The following is an 11,200-nucleotide window of genomic DNA, read 5'->3' on the forward strand; positions in this document are numbered from 1 at the left end:
CTTCTTCTTCTTCTTCTTCTTCTTCTTCTTCTTCTTCTTCTTCTTCTTCTTCTTCTTCTTCTTCTTTTTTCCTCAGTTCTTTTTAATCAAAACTTCAAATTGGGCTCAAAGCAGCTATTTATAAACCTGTCAGGGGAGGCTGGCATTTCACTATCAGCTTTCAATTGAATGGTTGCTAACAGCTCTTTGAGACACAAAGTGGGTGAGAGGACTGGGGCTGCTGAATCCCCCCATCCCATCCCACGGACACACTCTTGGCTCCATGCACACGAGAGGCTCTGGGACCCCAGGACCTGTGGGACCCCCTGTGTTTGCCTTTATCTCACTCAGCCATTACGGATACCCTGCTCAGGATTGATGCTGGTGGGCTGCAGGGACCTGACTCTGCCTCCCACTGGGGTTCATGGCTGGGAAATAGAGAAGGAGAGGCATGGCTCACCTATGAGGTGGGGAGGGGACCCCGAGCCCCATCCCTGCTGGCCATCCCAAGCAGCAGAGATGGTGGAGGTGTCCTGTCCGGCCCTACGTGTGGAAATGATTTAGACAGTTGTATTAAAATGCAAATTTCTGCCTGGCTTGCTAGTTTATCATCTGACTTGTTATACAATTTGCCAGTTATAGAAGAAAAATTACCATAATGGGCCCCTGGGGAATGGTTGTAAAAAGGATACCAAACATTACTTATCATCCCATTCCACTACAATTATCTGGCGTTTTTCTTCTTTCCCCCCAACCCCAAGGAAAATTAAAGCATCCATAGGAGCTGGGAGATGCTGGGAGCCAACACAACGGTGTCGGTGTGCTGCCCTCGGTGCCCCCCCCAGCATCTCACCATGTGCCCAAATCAAGCTCCTTAATTGTGCAGGGAAATGGAGGTTAAACGCTCCCGGACCTCCTCAAAGGGCGATTGCAGGGAGCAGAGCAGGAGAGAGGTGAGGGAGCTGGGCTGTGCTTCTTCAGCAGCAGAACAAAAAGTCTTTAATGCGGCTCTGTCTAAAGGGAATTAAAGACTCCTCGTTTGTTCCAGTTTAGAGGTGGCCTCTGAACTCTGTTTTGCTAGAAGTGCTTTGACATCTCTGGGGCACCTTTGGGAGGATGAGTGCTGGGAACAACAGCCGGTGCAGATGCTCCTGCTGCAGAGCTGGGCACCTCCCTGCATCTCCCCATGGTGCTGCAGAAAGCCCAGAGATAACCAGCTGTGGCCCCAAGGCTCCTCCAGCTCCCAGTGCAGTGAAATATCAATGCCTGGTGTGGGCAGGAAGCTGCTTTTCAGATGGCTGATGGCTGCCCCTCCATGAGCAGCTCTTGGATTGGTTGGTGTCGACCTCAGCCCTGTGCCATGGGGTCCCCGAGCTCTCCGTGCCCGTTTGGGGATGTGTGTTGTGTTTTGAGAAAGAATTGTGGTCTGTTCTCTGCAAAGGGAGGGATGGCACAGTGCCCATCAGCTCCATGCAGCAATGGGTGGCGGGTGATGGGTGACTGGGGGCAGGTGACAGCTCTGATGTGTGCAAACTGTGCACCAACCTGGGCACCTCCCCTGCAAGACAGCTGGATCAGAGCCATTGCAGGGAGGAGGAGGAGGAGGGTGGGGAGGAAGAGGGGATGGAACGAAGGGCGGTGGGGCTGGGGGCTGCCCTGGGGGCTGCTCTTGGCTCAGTGCTGCTGTGCTCATGCCAGCACAGGGCTGTGAGTGACACTGCCCAGTGACACAATACGCACAGGCTAAACATTCTGGGAGTAATGAGCCTCCGAGTCCAAATTTTATAGACTAATTACATCTCTGTTTATTACACTTTTAAGTAGAAGTCTGTTGCAAGCTCTGGGGAGGCTCTGGCATAAAAGTAAATAAATACTTTGTCTTTCCACAATTCACCCCTTACACTGAGATCAGGTTGGATGCGTTGCTCCGGGCATTGGGGGCAGATGGGAGAGAGCACGTCCCCATGCCAGGACCCAGCCCCAAACCACCATGGCCACATGGCACTGTCCTGGCATGACCCGGCCTTGTTGGGACATCGGGAGGCCACCAAACCACATCCATAGCACTGCAGTGAGCAGAGGGCAAGGAGAGGTCACCACGTCCCCGCGTCTGCGGCTGCCCCCGAGGAGCAGCTCTGCAGCCAATGCCTCCCAGACACCGCTCCAAAGGAAGGGTCCGTGCCTCCAAAGGAAGGAGGAGTATTTTTAGCTTTCTCATTAACGGAGTGCTTTCAAATTAGCCTTCTATTAACCTCAAAGTAGAATGAAAGCATGAGAAAGAAAGCATCTTTTTTTTTTTTTTTTTTCCTTTTCCCTTGCAGGGCTGAAGCCTCCTGCAGAATACCAAGGGTTTGGTGATGAATGTCACTGATGTTTTCCTCGCAGCCTTCACAAAGTGCAGTGTCAAACTCCTGGGGAGCAGTGGGGCCGGCGCTGGTGGCCCTCATGCTGCACCTTGGGGTGCACTGAGCTGCAATCCCTTGTCTCCCAGCACAGGGCAGAAAGGGACACGACAGAGATCCACAGTGCTGGGGGGGCCCGTGGAGTTCTCCATCCCCAGCCCCATGCCAAGCTGCCACCCGTTCATGGGGCACAGCCACGTGCACAGACCCCAAAAAACCTCTCCCCTCCCTGCGCACACATAGGGGGGATTGCCAAGAAAGCAGAAATCGCGACGACATCAAAGTGAAATCGCAAAGACTGAAGGAAAAAAAAACCAAAAGACAGCCGGGGTAGAGGAGGAGGGATGGGGGAGAGGCAGGAGAAGAAAGGGAAATATCCGCGCACAGCCCTGCAGATGGGAAGTGCTGCTCCGAGGTGTCCGCGGGCGACCTGCCAAAGCAATTGATTTCATCTGCAGGCAGAGAAGGCTTTTTTTTCTTTCTTTCTTTCTTTCTTTTTTTTTTTTTTTTTAATTTAAAACCAATTTTAACGGCCAGTGTTAGATAAAAATGGCAGAGGTGCGGGGAGGAGAGCGCGGCACGGAGCTGGGGGGGGGGAAAGGGAGATGACAAAAAGAGATTGAATGGTGACGTTGGAGGGAAGGAGGGGGGGTGCGTGGGGTGGGGACGTGCCTGGGGACATGGCCACACCACCCACCACGTCCCAGTGGGTGGCAACGAGCACCCAAAGCATGGGGCACATCGGGAAGCCACTTTCCACTCGCCCAGGATGTGAAAATGAGAGAGAGCCCCAAATTTGGGCAGTTTTCTGGAGGTGCAGTGGGGTCACCCCTCCTCTACGGGTATTGAGCCATAGAGCAGAGAAAAATAGCCGCTGACATCAAGGTTATGCAGTCCTGTGCTGCCAGGGTGGATTATTTCCTGCAATCCATCACCAGCCTGGATCCTATTGCATTTCTCCTTTTGCTCTTTTTCTTCCCTTCGTTCTTTCTTTGCTCTCTCTCTCTCTCTTTTTTTTTTTTTTGGAATGGAAAACGCTTTTAGCAACCTTAATAGCCACCGAGAGCTGCTGTAAAGCTGGCACAGAAATCTATCATTTCTGTTTGGCTGTGTCTGATAATAAGTAAGCCCGGGCCGTAAATCCCACGACCTTGAGAATTAAATAGTAACAACAATAATAATAACAACAACGAAATCCCACGTAACTTCCCATCCGGAGCAGCCCCTTCTGCTCCAGCAGGTGGGAAGGGCTGCGCTGTTCTGGGCTATGAGGGAGCGCTCCCATGGAAACGCTGCAGCCGATGGCCCCGCTGCTCCTCCCTGGGACTACGGTGTGTGAGCACTGAAATGCTGCCACCCCACATCCCAACGGCCTCAGGGTGTGTGGGGTGGGGAATGCACCCCCAGGCCCCTTGCTGGCCCCATTGATCTTTGGAAGGAGCCATGGGGCAGTGGAGCGATGGGATGTGGGACGTTGGCTGCGATGTTGACTCCGGTCCTGTAGTGCCACCCAAGGGTGCACAGTGCTGCCAACGCAGCCCTGCTGTGCCACCCACAACATTTTGGGGACCCACAGAGGGCCGTCCCCGTGGGCTGTCGGTGCAGGGACACAGGTGACGCATCTGGGAGGCGCAACCACAGGGCGAGGATTTGCCGTCAGCCGTTGGCTGCTGAGACATTTCAATCTGGAATTGTTCTGCGTTGACATTTCCCAAAGAAAAATTTCTGACTTTCTGTCACACAATGGCATTTTTCTTTTACAGCCAATATATCAAAACGGTAACAAAAGCCCAGCATGGAAGTCAAAACATTTTCTTCTCGTGGAGTGAAACACGTTGGGTTCGTTCCAAGGCGCGCCTCGCTCCTGCCCCGAATTCTCCTCCCTTCTCCCATGGCTCGTGGCTCATATTGCTCACGGCTCGTGGTCCCTTTGGCTCGTGCAGCTCATGGCTTGTGCTCCACATGGCTCGTGGTCCTGGGGCCATGCTGGCTATGGTGCTCTTTGGACAGACCCCATTTGCAGCCTCATTGCACTCAGCAGGGAAATAGTGGGGCCGGCGGCTGGAGCTGAGCCTGACAGTGCGAATAACGGAGGGGGAAAGTCAACCTCTCGCTTTACTACAGGAATAATTCTGCTAGCTCCAATCTGACCATCAGCAGATCTTATTAAATGCAGCAGCAGCTGCTGCCGGTCATCAGGGTGCCGGTGCTGTGGCTGTAGCCAGGCACCTCCCTGGATGGAGCCCAGGAGCAGCTGGGATACGTGTGCCCACCCCAATGCTTCTGCAGGTGGAAGAGCAGCTGCACTGGGTCCAAGCAGGCCCCAAATCTGGCTTCCAGCACAGGGAGGGGCACAGAGCCCACACCGATGCTTGACCCCCCACCCTGAGCACATCATGGCGCTGTTTGGGGCTGCCAGGCTCCCAAATCCCCCATCTCACCGGCGCGTGGGGCTGGGGCTCACAGCACCGTGAAGAGCAGAAGGATTTGTGCAGGTTTGGGGTCCCCCAGCAGAACTACCAATAATCGCCATTAATAATTCACAGCTTCTAACGAGCATCTCACACCCAAGGCGTTGCAATTAGAACTGAGTCCTGGGCTGGAGGCATCGTCCCCGCCGTGCCCTGGTGTCACCCCGCTCACCCAGCCCGGCCAGGAGCACGCATCAGCCTCTGCTGGGACCTCAGCTTAATTAATCTTCTGCTGAGCTCAGGAGTGGTAATGGTCCCGGAGGAAGCAGGCGAGATGATTGTGCTGGAGTGAGACAAAAGAGAACAGTTAGACGGTGACAGCTGATATTAAAATGACTACAACTCACTTCATACCCCGAGTCAATGCGTTCTACTCCTTATAAATAATGGGTTACTCCAGGTTAACTGTCTGTTGCTGCATTGCAATTGTTGATATTTAATTAGCTCTAAAATTAAAGTGTTCTTTTATTGCCCTGCCATTAGAACTACTTTGTTTCTAATTGATTGAGACTAAAGTGTCTCCTCTGGATTCTGACTGGGGAGGGCAGGGGATGGGGACAGGTGGGGGCAGGGGATGGCAGCGGTGTGGGGCTGGGAGTGCTGGAGCTGTACTGGGCTCTGAGGATCACAGCCCCTTCCCCACCCGTCCCCAGGCTTCTGGGAGTGGATCCTGTCTCTGTGCTTCTATAGAGCCCTCGTTGCAATCAGCAGCAAATTCGGGAGCATCCTTTGGTACAAGTGCAGGAGCAGGTGTGTCGGCTGCGTGCTGGGACAGAACTGCTTCCCATCTCTCAGTAACTGCTGGAGATGTCACCCATCTGATCGGCCCGAGATGAATGTAACTGCCCAAGGTGGAGCTGACAAAAAAAAAGCACATCTGGCTCAGAGCTTAAATGGCTCTTTAAGAAGCTGATGCATAATTTAACTGGAGCAATTAGCAGCTGATGACTTGTAGGAATGTCGGGCAGGCAGAGGTGGAGAGGGTTCACGGACGGCCGAGGGATGTGCTTGTCCCCATTTCCATGGGGTGACTCCTGCTGTCCCCATTCCACCTCCATCCCCACATCCCAAATCTTGCAGACCACAGCTGGGTGCAGGCAGGGACCCAACTATGCCTTCAGCTCATTCTGCCCGAGGAAAAACTGACACGGCATCACACCCGTGAGAGATTTAGTGCCGCTGTCAGCGGTGACACAGAGCCCCGCTGCCGCCGCTGCAAGAGTTGTGTGCAGCCCTGCTACTGATTTGTGGCTGCCAGGAGCACACGATGTCACTGAGGCTTTGGATAGGGCTAAGGTGGGTCGAGAAGGGGTGAGGAGCTGGGATGGGTATTGCCCACACAGCTCCATGGTGAGAGCTGGCCGTGCCCAGATAGCGCATCACCGGACGCTGGTGCTATGGGTACAAATGTGAGCATCCAGGCAGAGGATGTGATGCCCTTGCTGCCCTGTGCTGCCCTGTGCTGCCCTGTGCTGCTGTGGCTGACGTGGTGCCCGGCCCCAGCCCTGCAGAAGTGTGCCCAGCCCAGCAGAAAAACAGAGATTCCTGGCAGAGCTGGAAGGGAAGCAAATGGGATGAAACCTGTGCAAAATGGGGAAGCTGCTGGATTACACTAAATGAATGAACTAATCAGAGGAATGCATTTACATAAATCTGAATAAATGACGATGCTAAGGCCAGGCCAGGTTCTTGGCAACCTCCTCACCTAAAGAAATGTGAAAGGGAACAGAAATGACAGAAGAGGGAATGTTGCCTGGTTCGGTGCTATTTGCTCCTGTGGCCCACAGCTCTGGAGGCTGCACGGCGTGTGCACCCCGAAAAGCCAAGCGCCAGGATGCTGCTCCTGTGCAGAGCAGTGAGCAATCAGCGTGACATTTAGGTAAATGCTACAGCTATTTGTAAGTGTTCGTTTCCGTGGGTGCCCCATCCATTACATGACAGCTATTTGCTTAACATCCTGATGTGCATCCCTTGCTTTGCAGATAAGCGCCGTCGCAGGGGGAGGGTCGGGGCTGTGCTCAGCAGGGCTTTGCAGAGTAAAACTTCAGCGTCGCCGCCATGCAGGGTTGTGAGATGGGTTGCCCTGCTTACCCCAATGGGGGGAAACCCCACAAGTGAATCTACCGGGTGTCAGACCTGGTAGAAGGGCATGAGATGCAGAGCTGCACTTTAATTTAGCTAAAAGACCTTTGTATAGCCAAGTTCAGCCCACAGGCACAGCCCTGTGAGAAATAGTGATGCAATATACATAAGTTCTGGCTGCACCAGACGAGTACGTGGCTTTAATGAAATGATGCCTTCGCCCCTCACCTCTGGGGAGCCCTGTGTGCCCCCCAGCTTCCTCCTGCTGCTCCCACTCCTCTGCGCACCAGGACCAAGGCAAAACCCCACAGTGCTGTTTGCATGCCAGAGCACTCGGAGGAGCTGGCGACAGGACAGCAGTGATTTCCATACTGAATAATGGAGAAGGGCAAGAGAAATAACAAATCATACATTTACAGACATATGATCCTGACTCCTTGGATGGTTTCCTGAGCACAGCTGGCACAGCCCCCAGTGATGCACTTCAGGGCAATTCCCACAGCCTTGGGCTTGGGCCCCAAAGCCCCGTGCTATCCCTTTGGCCACGTGCACCAGTGGTGGTACAAGAGCTTTGCAGGGCAGTGAGCAGCACAGCACGCTCCTAAACACTGCAAATCTGTGCTCTTGAATGGGGCTTGCTGTCAGAAAGCCTCTTGCTGAGGCCTCTTTTCATGCTCCTTGCCTCCTGAACAACTTGATGGCGCTTGACTGTAATCCTAAAATGTTTTAATGATGGTTTATTTTCCAAGCAGGACATGCTTCTCCTCACCATGGTCGTCTGGCTCAGGCTCAGTGCATGAGGAGCCAGTGGGATCCTTGGGGTGCTGGGAGGGTGCAGGGTCCCTTTGCTGGTGGTGCTGCCCACCCGCTCCCAGTGTAGCAATGGGGCTCTGCAGAGACAGCGAGGTCTGTCTGGGATGGCGATGGATGGGGGTGGCAGTGGCAGTGTGGGTGAGCATCTCTGCTGGGCGCCTGTAGACTGGAATTGTTTCTTGCTCTGGCTGCCAGATGCGAGCCTGGATGGAAGTCACAGGGAGATATTTTGTGCATGCAGAGCTCCGACGCAAAGCTGGAACACTGCATGATGCACGCTCTGTCTTGCTGGGGACAGCTGAATCTGTGGGGCTTGGATTCATGCTGTGACCCCACAGATGTCCTCATGCTACCTCCAGTGTTAGGTCCTGTGGTGCTGAGCGAGGCGATGCTGCCGGTTCTGCTGCCGGAAGCCCTGCGTGTCCTTCCCTGGCGTTGTGCTGTGTCATTAATATCTCTGTCACAGGGCAAGTTGCAGGAGAGATAATATTGATACAGCCATTAGAGTGCATGGAGAACAAGAACGAGGCACGCTGCAGGGGGGTGCAGGGCTGGGGGCTGCTGATGTGCAGCAGGCACTGATGACACCCAGACCAGGAGCGCCCCTCTCTCTGCCCCATGGACACTGCAGCCATGTGCTCGCTCCCCTGGCACCAGTGCACGGTGCCGATCCCCCATCTCCCACCCCGAAACAGAGGACGTGCCCCCCTGGCACCGCACCTCCCGCTGCTGCTCCCGCGCTACCTGCGCCACCGGGAGCCCTGAAAATAACACACAACTGCTTAAGGATGTGAGCTCCGTATTAAATCTCGGTGAAAAGGAGCAATTATGCTGTCAGAGGAGGTGATATAATTTGGGAGAGCTCGTTGCGCAGCTGTAATTTTTTCCCACCGTTGGCTGCGGTGTGCAAAGCTCCAGCATGGGCAGCCTCAGGCACCCCAGGGCCAGCTCTGCCCATGGGCAGGGGCACATTTCTGCCCACTGTGAACACTTCATACATGCTGGGAGCGTGGGCTGCCCGCTGCTGCTGGTGCCCCGTGCCTGGGGGCGCAGTGCTGTGCTGCAGCAGCATCCCAGTACGGTGCTGGTGTGGGTACTGGTGTGGCTGTGGGTACTGGTGTGGGGTACAGAGGGTTAATGCTTCCATTGCTGGGGGAGAGTAATTAAGTGCTAACTTGTCATTTTTTTTAATGAAGTACCGGAGCTGCAGATTTATAATTGCTAATGAGCCAGAATAATAATTAGTTGTTTTTTAATAAGGCCGATGATCACTCGGAGGGAGAAGAAGAGCCGGGCACTGCTTTGGCCTAATTTTTCTTGCAGCGTGTCCAACTACCCAGGCTGGCCTTGTCCCCACAGCTCAGCTCTGTGCCTGGACCTCTCCCCATGCACCCTGGCTCGTGTCCCCCCTCAGTGCCCCCTGAGCACCATGGTGGCTGCACGGGGAGGTGACAGTCCTTCTCCATAGGAATATCAGGATGCTGAGGTCACCTCCTGATGGCACTGCTCAGGGAAGTGGTGGCACCTGGGGATGAGCCATGAAGAAGCCGCACAGGGGGCATGGGGAAGGCAGGGCTGAGACAGATAACTAATTGGGATAGCTGATTAGGTAATTGCAGTTGATTAGCTTTGATTAGAATAAGCCTTAGCCAAGGCTCAGGGAGCCAAGCTCCACGTCAACCCCACTGCAGAGCCCTGGAGTGGCCCAGGACCCCCATCTGCCCCCCCTTGGCTCAATGCATACCTTTCTCATTACATCAGAACGGGGGGAGCTGCCAGTGGTGGCCTCCAAGGAGTCACCAAGCAGGCGGTGGGGAGCAGGAGAGCTCTGTGATATTATTTCAAAGAATTAAAAAAAAAATAATAAAATAGCACACACAGAAAGCAGAGATGGAAGCGACAAAACTCAGCAGGGCGTTTTCATGCCCTTGATTTTTCTACTGAAAGAAGTAATTAAGGCATTGCAGGTAATCTTCAGCTCTCCGAGAACATCCCCCGCTCCAGCGTGGCCCCAAAATGGTCTCAGTGGTGTTTCTGCCCCTGGGTGCAGCTGGATCTGCTGGGCGAAGTCGGTTCATTGGAGGGGATGATGCTGCAAAATGCTTTTGGGATCGATGGAAATGGCTGCTCTCCTGCTGGGCTGTGTCACCATGCTGTCCCCTGAGCCACCCCCCACCTTGTCCCCTTACTTTACTCTTTGCCATTTCACCCTGGCCATCTGGAGGGGATCTGGGCACCATCAGGCAGTTCCTTGGGGCAGGGAAGTGCTGTGGGGTCACCACCATCCACACACATCCCCGTCTCCCATCCCAAAAAGCATCAACCCACCCTGCTCCCAGACAGCCCCATTAAAACAGCATGCGCTATCATTTCTCAAAGGCATCGTTAAATTTGTCCGTGACTGAGCCAGAGGTGGTGGGGAACAGCACAAATGTTGTTGGGGTGAGAAGTGCCGGGGGCACAGCACTGGGACCCCCATATCCTCTCACCCCGCTCACTGCTGCGCTGCTGCTGTTCATGCTGCCCTGATTTCTGCTACTTCACCAGAGCTGAAGCCTGACCTTTTTTAATATTCGAGGCTGAGATTTCAGGGCCGGGAGCAACTCGGGGAGGGAAAGGTAGGAGAGGGTGAGGCGGAGGGGAAAAAGCAGCGCAGCCCCCCAGCAGCATCTGGGTTTCAAAAATCAATGGGGGCTGAGCAGGGGCAGGGGATGCTCTGGGATGTAATCTGTGCTCGAGTGGGGGAGAACAGGGAAATGGCATCTGCAGCCCTTGGAAATCAGCGTTTTCCTGCAGGAAAGAGCTCTCAGCTCGGTGCTGGGTGTGGATGCGGTGCTGTATGGGCACAAGGAGCCAGGGCTGGAGCTGAAGGTCAGAGATGGGTGGCTGCCCATTGAAAAATAAATGTGAGCTGTCATGTGCTCAGGACTGGGAGTGAGAGCAGGGCCGGGCAAACTCAGCCTGGTTTGAAATTGCAGCCCTGTGCCGCGCCACAGACGAGGTCCCGATAATTGCGCTTTCTTTTCTTCCTTTCTTTCCCTTTTCCCCTGCTGAGCTGCAATAATTGGGTGCTGTCGCCCGAGCTCATCCGCTGCTGGCTGCCTGAAAGGAGCTCTGCAATTAGCGAGTGTCACCCTGTAATAAAGGCTTTAATATCCCCCGTCACGGCTCACGCTGCAGCTGCTCAACCCTGTCCTGCACTGCACGGCCTTGAGAAGCTCTTGCATGGCACATGCATTCCATCTTGTCCCATCCCATCCATCTTCACCCATATCCATCCCACCCATCCTTCCCACCCATCCATCCCATCCCATCCCATCCATCCCATCCATCCCATCCCATCCCATCCCATCCCATCCCATCCCATCCCATCCCATCCCATCCCATCCATCCCATCCATCCCATCCCATCCCATCCCATCCCATCCCATTCATCCCATCCCATCCCATCCCA

General features: G+C 54.3%; 1 protein-coding gene and 1 long non-coding RNA gene across 2 annotated transcripts in view; one reads left to right on the forward strand and one right to left on the reverse strand.

Annotated features, from left to right (window-relative positions):
* Positions 1 to 11,200, forward strand: part of LOC122167900 — a 32,219-nt gene that overhangs the window by 13,896 nt on the left and 7,123 nt on the right. The gene's annotated exons all lie outside the window — the stretch shown is intronic.
* Positions 7,657 to 8,341, reverse strand: LOC122168070. The gene is made up of 2 exons (XR_006171154.1): positions 8,101 to 8,341; positions 7,657 to 7,950 (listed from the first exon to the last, which is right to left on the reverse strand). It is a non-coding gene; the product is annotated as an uncharacterized LOC122168070 (long non-coding RNA).

Source organism: Centrocercus urophasianus, unplaced genomic scaffold, assembly GCF_019232065.1.
Source record: "Centrocercus urophasianus isolate 14NV4802_14NV808 unplaced genomic scaffold, USGS_Curo_1.0 seq_40, whole genome shotgun sequence".
Taxonomy (NCBI): Eukaryota; Metazoa; Chordata; class Aves; order Galliformes; family Phasianidae; genus Centrocercus; species Centrocercus urophasianus.